This window comes from Manis pentadactyla, unplaced genomic scaffold (assembly GCF_030020395.1).
Source record: "Manis pentadactyla isolate mManPen7 unplaced genomic scaffold, mManPen7.hap1 scaffold_375, whole genome shotgun sequence".
NCBI lineage: Eukaryota > Metazoa > Chordata > Mammalia > Pholidota > Manidae > Manis > Manis pentadactyla.
Window position 1 is genome coordinate 61,928 of NW_026644758.1, and position 9,513 is coordinate 71,440.

Sequence of the window (9,513 nt, forward strand, 5' to 3'; positions counted from 1 at the left end):
CTCTGTCCTTGTGCCAGTACCAAATTGTCTAAATTACTGTGGCTTTGTAGTACAGTTTGAAGTTGGGAAGCGAGATGCCCCCAGCGTTATTCTTCCTTGTCAGGATTGCTTTGGCTATTTGGGGTGTTTGGTGGTTCCATATGAATTTTAAAACTATTTGTTCCAGTTCATTGTATAATGTTGTTGGTATTTTAATAGGCATTGCATTGAATCTATAGATTGCTTTAGGCAGGATGGCCATTTTGACAATATTAATTCTTCCTAGCCAAAAGCATGGAATGAGTTTCCATTTGTTAGTGTACTCTTTAATTTATCTCAAGAGTGTCTTGTAGTTTTCAGGGTATAAGTCTTTCACTTCCTTGGTTAGGTTTATTCCTAGGTATTTGATTCTTTTTGATGCAATTGTGAATGGAATTGATTTCCTGATTTCTCTTTCTGTTAATTGATCATTAGTGTATAGGAAAGCAACAGATTTCTGTGTATTTTGTATCCTGCATCTTTGCTGAATTCAGGTATGAGTTCTAGTAGTTTTGGAATGGAGTCTTTAGGGTTTTTTATGTACAATATCATGTCATCTTTAAATAGTGACAATTTGACTTCTTCTTTACCAATCTGGATGCTATGTGTTTCTTTGTTTTGTCTAATTGCCATGGCTAGTACCTCCAGTGCTATATTTAGTAACAGTGGGGAGAGTGGGCATCCCTGTCTTGTTCCTGATCTTAGAGGGACAGCTTTCAGCTTCTCACTGTTCAGTATGATGTTGGCTGTGGGTTTTTTGTATATGGCATTTATTATGTTGAAGTACTTGCCCTCTATACCCATTTTGTTGAGAGTTTTTATCATGAATGGATGTTGAATTTTGTCGAATGCTTTTTCACCATCTCTGGAAATGATCATGTGGTTTCCGTCCTTCTTTTTGTTTACGTGGTGGATGATGTTGATGGATTTTTTAATGTTGTACCGTGCTTGCATTCCTGAGATGAATCACTCTTGATCATGGTGTATGATTATGTTGATGTATTTTTGAATTTGGTTTGCTAATATTTTGTTGAATATTTTTGCATCTGTGTTCATCAGGGATTTTGGTCTGTAATTTTCTTTATTTGTGGTGTCTTTGCCTGGTTTTGGTATTAGAGTGGTACTGGCTTTACAGAATGAGTTTGGAAGTATTCCCTCTGCCAATATTTTTTGGAAAACTTTAAGGAGAATCAGTATTATGTCTTCTCTATATGTCTGATAAAATTCAGCAGTGAAACCATCTGGCCCGGAAGTTTTGTTCTTGGGTAGTTTTTTGATTATCTCTTCAATTTCTTTGCTGGTAATTGGTTTGTTTAGATTTTGTGTTTCTTCCTTGGTCTGTCTTGGAAGGTTGTATTTTTCTAGGAAGTTGTCCTTTTCTTCTAGGTTTTCTAGCTTGTTAGCATATAAGTTTTCATAGTATTCTCTAATAAATCTTTGTATTTCTGTGGGGTCTGTTGTGATTTTTCTTTTCTTATTTCTGATTCTGTTGATGTGTGTTGATTCTCTTTCTGTCTTAATAAGTCTGGCTACGGGCTTATCTATTTTGTTTATTTTCTCAAAGAACCAGCTTTTGGTTTTATTGATTGATTTTCTATTTTATTCTCCTCAATTTTATTTATTTCTTCTCTGCTCTTTACTGTGTCCCTCCTTCTGCTGACTTATGGCCACATTTTTTCTTCTTTATCCAATTTCGAAAATTGTGCTTCAGACTATTCATTTGCGATTGTTCTTCCTTCTTTAAATATGCCTGGATTACTATATACTTGCCTCTTAAAACTTTTTGCTGCGTCCCACAGATTTTGGGGCTTTGTTTTGTTGTTGTCATTTGTTTCCATATATTGCTTGATCTCTATTTTAATTTGGTCGTTTATGCATTGATTATTTAGGAGCATGTTGTTAAGCCTCCATGTGTTTGTGAGCCTTTTTGTTTTCTTTGTACAATTTATTTCTAGGTTCATGACTTTGTGGTCTGAGAAAATGGTTGGTAGAATTTCAGTCTCTTTGAATTTACTGAGGCTCTTTTTGTGGCCTAGTATGCGGTCTATTCTGGAGAATGTTCCATGTGCACTTGAGAATTGTGTATCCTGCTGCTTTTAGGTGTAGAGTTCTGTAGATGTCTGTGAGTTGCCATCTGTTCTAGGGTGTTGTTCAGTGCCTCTGTGTCCTTATTTATTTTCTGTCTGGTGGATCTGTCCTCTGGAGTGAGTGGTGTGTTGAAGTCTCCTAAAATGAGTACATTGAATTCTGTTTCCTCCTTTAATTCTGTTACTATCTGTTTCACATATGTTGGTGCTCCTGTATTGGGTGCATATATATTTATAATGGTTATACCCTCTTGTTGGACTGACCCCTTTATCATTATGTAATGTCCTTCTTTATCTCTTGTTACTTTCCTTGTTTTGAAGTCTATTTTGTCTGATACTAGTACTGCAACACCTGCTTTTTCTCCCTGTTGGTTGCATGAAATATCTTTTTCTATCCCTTGACTTTTAGTCTGTGTATGTGTTTGGGTTTGAGGTGAGTCTCTTGTAAGCGGCATATAGATGGGTCTTGGTTTTTTATCCATTCTATTACTGTGTGTCTTTTGAGTGGTGCATTCAGTCCATTTATATTTATGGTGAATATTGAAAGACAAAGGTTCAAGGTTAGCTTCTTTACTGTCTTACCATCTTACTTAACTCACTTATTGAGCTATTATAAACACAGTCTGATGATTCTTTATTTCTCTCTCTTCTTATTCCTCCTCCTCCATTCTTTGTATGTTAGGTGTTTTTTCTTGTGTGTGTGTGTGTGTGTTTGTGTGTGTGTGTTTGCTTTTTTGTGTTTCCTTCAACTGCTTTTGTGTGTAGTTGATTTTATTTTTTGTCTTTAGTTTGTATTTGATTGTTCTGCTTTCCTTGTTGTGATTTTATTTTCTCTGGTGTCATCTGTTTAGCCTTAGGAGTGCTTCCATCTAGAGCAGTCCCTCTAAAATACCCTGTAGAGGTGGTTTGTGGGAGGCAAATTCCCTCAACTTTTGCTTGTCTGAGAATTGTTTAATCCCTCCTTCATATTTAAATGATAATCATTCTGGATACAGTATCCTTTGTTCAAGGCCCTTCTGTTTCATTGTGTTAAATATATCATGCCATTCTCTTCTGGCCTATAAGGTTTCTGTTGAGAAGTCTGATGATAGCCTGATGGGTTTTCCTTTGTGGGTGACCTTCTTTCTCTCTCTGGCTGCCTTTAATACTCTGTCCTTGTTCTTGATCTTTGCCATTTTAATTATTATATGTCTTGGTGGTGTCCTCCTTGGGTCCCTTGTGTTGGGAATTCTGTGGGCCTCCATGGTCTGAGCGACTATTTCCTTCCCCAGTTTGGAGAAGTTTTCAGCAATTATTTCTTTTTTTTTTTTTATAATTATTTTTTATTGAAGGGTAGTTGACGCACAGTATTACATTACATTAGTTTCAAGTGTACAACACAGTGATAAAACATTTATATACATAATTCTAGGTTCCAGCTATCACCCTACCAAGCTGTTACAATATCTTGACTATATTCCTTATGCTATACATTACATCCTGGTTACTTATTTATTTTACCATTGGAAGTCTGTCCTTTTTTTTTTTTTTTTTGTGAGGGCATCTCTCATGTTTATTGATCAAATGGTTGTTAACAACAATAAAATTCTGTATAGGGGAGTCAATGCTCAATGCACAATCATTAATCCACCCCAAGCCTAATTTTCGTCAGTCTCCAATCTTCTGAGGCATAACAAACAAGTTCTTACATGGAGAACAAATTCTTACATAATGAATAAGTTACATGGTGAACAGTACAAGGGCAGTCATCACAGAAACTTTCGGTTTTGCTCATGCGTTATGAACTATAAACAGTCAGTTCAAATATGAATACTCATTTGGTTTTTATACTTGATTTATATGTGGATACCACATTTCTCTCTTTATTATTATTATTTTTAATAAAATGCTGAAGTGGTAGGTAGATACAAGATAAAGGTAGAAAACATAGTTTAGTGTTGTAAGAGAGCAAATGTAGATGATCAGGTGTGTGCCTGTAGACTATGTGTTAATCCAAGCTAGACAAGGGCAATAAAACATCCACGGATGCAGAAGATTTCTCTCAGAACGGGGGCAATTATTTCTTCAAAGACACTTTCTATTCCTTTTTCTCTCTTTTCTTCTTCTGGTACCTGTACAATGCTGATATTGTTCCATTTGGATTGGTCACATAGTTCTCTTAATATTGTTTTAGTCCTGGAGATCCTTTTATCTCTCTCTGCATCAGCTTCTGTGCGTCCCTGTTCTCTGATTTCTATTCCATTAATGGCCTCTTGCATCTCCTCGAGTCTGCTCTTAAGTTCTTCCACGGATTGTTTTATTTCTGTACTCTCTCCCATCTTTATCCATTAGCTCTTGCATTTTTTCTGCAGCCCCATCCGCATGGTTATGACCTTTATTTTGAATTCTTTTTCAGGTAAATTGGTTAAATCTATGTCCCCTGGTTCCCTCTCAGGCAATGTCTGTGTGATTCTGGTCTGAATCAAATTCTTCTGCCTTTTCATGGCGATAGAGGTACCCGTGGGCGGTTGGTGGGTGTGTCACCTGGGAGAACAAAGTCCGTTTCCACTTGCTCATCGCCTTCCTCCCCTGTGAGAACGGCGACCCCTTGTGGCTTGTGTTGGGTAGCTGCTCTCCTCTGAGTCTGGTCTCAGGCTCCTGCTCCGCTATGGTGGGTCTGCGCCGGAGTGGGAATAGGCGGAAGGCTGTTTATCGCTGTGTGGGGCCTCATAGCTGTGCTGCCATCCAGGGGGTTGGGCGCCCGGAGTTCCCCGGGATTCCCAGCTGATGGGCTGAGTGTGCCAGACCACTTCCGTCCAGCTGTGAGTCCCTTTAAGACCTTCAAAAAGCACTCGCTTTTCTTTTTTCCCAGGGAAGCCGGCTGCGGGGACCCGTTTGCAGGTTTTACTGTTTCGTTTCCCTAGTATCCAGCACACAACACACTGTGTGTCTGCACTCCCAGTGCGTATGACTAGGGCTGGCTGTTTAGCAGCAGTCCTGGGCTCCCTCTCCCTCCCCGCTCTGACTCCTCTTCTCCCGCCGTGGAGCTAGGGTCAGGCGCACGCTCAGTTCCCGCCGGGCCTCGACTTGTATCTTATCCCCTTCATGAGGTGCTGGGTTCTCGCATATGTAGATGTAGCCTGGCTGTTGTCCTGTATCTTCTCATCTCACTTTTAGGAATAGTTGTATTTGTTGTATTTTCAAAAATATATATGGTTTTTGGAGATTTCCGCTGCCCTACACATGCTGCCATCTTGGCTCCCTGTTCCTTCAGTTTTCCTTCGTTGTTATACTCCACAAATGAGGGAAATCATTTGGCACTTGTCTTTCTCTGCCTTGCTTATTTCACTGAGCAGAATGTCCACCAGCTCCATCTGTGTTGTAGGAAATGGTAGGATTTGTCTCTTTGTTATGGCTGAATACTATTCCATTGTGTATATGTACCATATCTTCTTTATCCATTCATCTACTGATGGACACTTAGGTTGCTTCCATATCTTGGCTATTGTAAATAGTACTGCAATAAACATAGGAGTGCATATGTCTTTTTTTTTTTTGAGAGGGCATCTCTCATATTTATTGATCAAATGGTTGTTAACAATAAAATTCTGTATAGGGGACTCAATGCTCAATGCACAATCATTAATCCACCCAAGGCCTAATTTTTGTCAGTCTCCAATCTTCTGAGGCATAACAAACAAGTTCTTACATGGAGAACAAATTCTTACATAGTGAATAAGTTCTTACATGGTGAATAGTACAAGGGCAGTCATCACAGAAACTTTCGGTTTTGATCACGCATTATGAACTATAAACAATCAGGTCAAATATGAATATTCGTTTGATTTTTATACTTGATTTATATGTGGATACCACATTTCTCCCTTTATTATTATTATTATTATTATTTTTAATAAAATGCTGAAGTGGTAGGTGGATGCAAGATAAAGGTAGAAAACATAGTTTAGTGTTGTAAGAGAGCAAATGTAGATGATCAGGTGTGTGCCTGTAGACTGTGTGTTAATCCAAGCTAGACAAGGGCAATAAAACATCCATGGATTCAGAAGATTTCTCTCAAAACAGGGGGGGTGAGGTTCTAAGCCTCACCTCTGTTGATCCCCAATTTCTCACCTGATGGCCCCCCTGTGACTGTGCCTGTCTTAGGTTGTTCCTCCCTTGAGGAATCTTACCCATCTCTGGCTAACCAGTCATTTTCCGGGGCCATACAGGGAAATGTAAAGTTGGTAAGTGAGAGAGAGGCCATATTGTTTGAAAAGGTTAGCTTTTTACTTCTTTGTAGATTTATGCCCTGTGGCTTCTATGCCCAGCATTTGTCTTGAGGTATCTTTACCACTTGGAGGAATTATGATACTCGGTAAATTCGATATGAGGCACGTATTCTATTTAAGGGTTGTAATTAGGAAGGAAGAAGAAAAGCTATAGAAGTAGCAGGTGGAAGAAAACATGGGAAGATTATTTCTTTGACATATCTTCTTGTAGAGTAACTTCAGCATGTATAGGTTTTAAACTACTAATTAAATTTTGCACACACATTAACATAATAGGAATACAGTTACATAACCAAAGCAGATCTATAATTACCAGCCATCTCCAGTGAAACCAAGAAAACCAGTTAGGCATCCCATATGTCTTTTTGAATCTGAGATGTTGAATTCTTGTGTAAGTTTCAAGGAGTGGGATTCCTGGGTTAAATGGTATTTCTATTTTTAGTTTTTTGAGGAACCTCCATATTGCTTTCTGCAATGGTTGAAGTAGCTTACATTCCCACCAGCAGTGTAGGAGGGTTCCCCTTTCTCTGCATCCTCGTCGGCATTTTTTGTTCTTAGAGTCTTTTTGATGCTGGCCATCCTTACTCATGTGAGGTGATATCTCATTGTGGTTTTAATTTACATTTCCCTGATGTTTAGTGATGTGGAGCATCTTTTCATGTGTGTATTACCGATCTGAATTTCTTCTTTGGAGAACTGTCTCTTCATATCCTCTGCCCGTTTTTTTATTGGGTTATTTGCTTTTTGGGTGTTGAAGCGTGTGAGTTCTTTATATATTTTGGATGTTAGCCCCTTGTCGAGTATGTCATTTACAAATATATTCTCCCATACTGTAGGATGCCTTTTTGTTCTGTGGATGGTGTCCTTTACCATACAGAAACTATTTAGTTTGATGGAGTCCCATGAGTTCATTTTTGCTTTTGTTTCCCTTGCTCTGAGGAGACGCGTTCAGGAAGAAGTTGCTCATGTGTATATTCAGGAGATTTTTGCCTATGTTTCCTTCTAAGAGTTTTATAGTTTCATGACTTACATTCAGGTCTTTGATCCATTTTGAGTTTACTTTTGTGTATGGGGTTAAACAATAATCCAGTTTCATTCTCTTGCATGTAGCTGCCCAGTTTTGCCAACACCAGCTATTGAAGAGGCTGTCATTTCCCCATTGTATGTCCATGGCTCCTTTATCATATATTTATTGACCATATATGCTTGGGTTTATGTCAGGGCTCTTTAGTCTCTTCCATTGGTCTATGGGTCTGTTCTTGTGCCAGTACCAAATTGTCTTGATTACTGTGGCTTTGTAGTAGAGCTTCAAGTTGGGAAGTGTGATCCCCCGGCTTTATTCTTCCTTCTCAGGATTTCTTTGGCTATTTGGGGTCTTTTGTGGTTCCATGTGAATTTTAGAACTATTTGTTCCAGTTTGTTGAAGAATGCTGTCGGTATTTTGGTAGGGATTGCATTGAATCTATCAATTGCTTTGGGCAGGATGGCCGTTTTGACAATATTAATTCTTCCTAGCCAAGAATATAGGATGAATTTCCATTTATTAGTACATCTTTAATTTCTCTTAGGAGTGTCTTGTAGTTTTCAGGGTATAGGTCTTTCAGGTCTTTCACTTCCTTGATTAGGTTTATTCCTAGGTATTTTATTCTTTTTGATGCAATTGTGAATGGAATTGTTTTCCTGATTTCTCTTTTGGCTAGTTCATTGTTAGTGTATAGGTATGGAACAGATTTCTGTGTATTAATTTTGTATCCTGCAACTTTGCTGAATTCATATATTAGATCTAGTAGTTTTGGAGTAAATTCTTTAGGGTTTTTTATGTGCAATATCATGTCATCAGCAAACAGTGACAGTTCGGCTTCTTCCTTACCAATCTGGATGCTTTTTATTTCCTTGTTTTGTCTGATTGCCATGGTTGGGACTTCCAGTACTATTGTTAAATAAAAGCGGGGAGAGTGGGCATCCTTGTCTTTTTCCTGATCATTGGGGAAAAGCTTTCAGGTTCTTGCTGTTAAGTATGATGTTGGCTGTAGGTTTGTCTTATATAGCCTTTATTTTGTTGAGGTACTTGCCCTCTATACCCATTTTGTTAAGAGTTTTTATGAATGGATGTTGAATTTTGTTGAATGCTTTTTCAGCATCTATGGGGATGTTCATGTTTTTATCCTTCTTTTTGTTTATGTGGTGGATGATGTTGATGGATTTTCGAATGTCGTACCATCCTTGCATCCCTGAGATGAATCCCACTTGATCATGGTGTATGATCCTCCTGATGTATTTTTGAATTGAGTTTGCTAAGATTTTATTGAGTATTTTTGCATCTATGTTCATCAGGGATATTAGTCTGTAGTTTTATTTTTTTTGTGGTGTCTTTGCCTGGTTTTGGTATTAGAGTGATGCTGTCTTCATAGAATAAGTTTGGGAGTATTCCCACCTCTTCTATTTTTTGGAAAACTTAAGGATCATGGGTATTATGTCTTCTCTAAATGTCTGATACAGTTCTGTGGTGAAGCCATCTTGTCTGGGAATTTTGTTCTTGGCTAGTTTTTTGATTACCAATTCAATTTCGTTGCTGGTAGTTGGTCTGTTAGTTTTTCTGTTTCTTCCTTCGTCAGTCTTGAAAAGTTGTATTTTTCTAGAAAGTTGTCCATTTCTTCTAGGTTTTCCACCTTGTTAGCATATAGGTTTTTATAGTACTCTCAAATAATTCTTTGTATTTCTGTGGTGTCTGTAGTGATTTTTCCTTTCTCATTTCTGATTCTGTTCATGTGTGTAGATTCTGTTTCTTAGTCTTTTTGAGTTTAGTGAGGCTCTTTTTGTGTCCTAGTATGTGGTCTATTCTGGAAAATGTTCCATGTGCACTTGAGAAGAATGTGCATCCTGCTGCTTTTGGGTGTAGAGTTCTGTAGATGTCTGTTAGGTCCATCTGTACTAGTGTGTTGTTTATTACCTCTGTGTCCTTACTTATTTTCTATCTGGTTGGTCTTCCCTTTGGAGTGAGTGGTGTGTTGAATCTCCTAAAATGAATGCATTGCATCCTATTTCCTCCTTTAATTCTGTTAGTATTTGTTTCACATACGTGGTTGCTCATATGTTGAGTGCATGGGTATTTATAATGGTTATATCCTCTGTTTGACCCC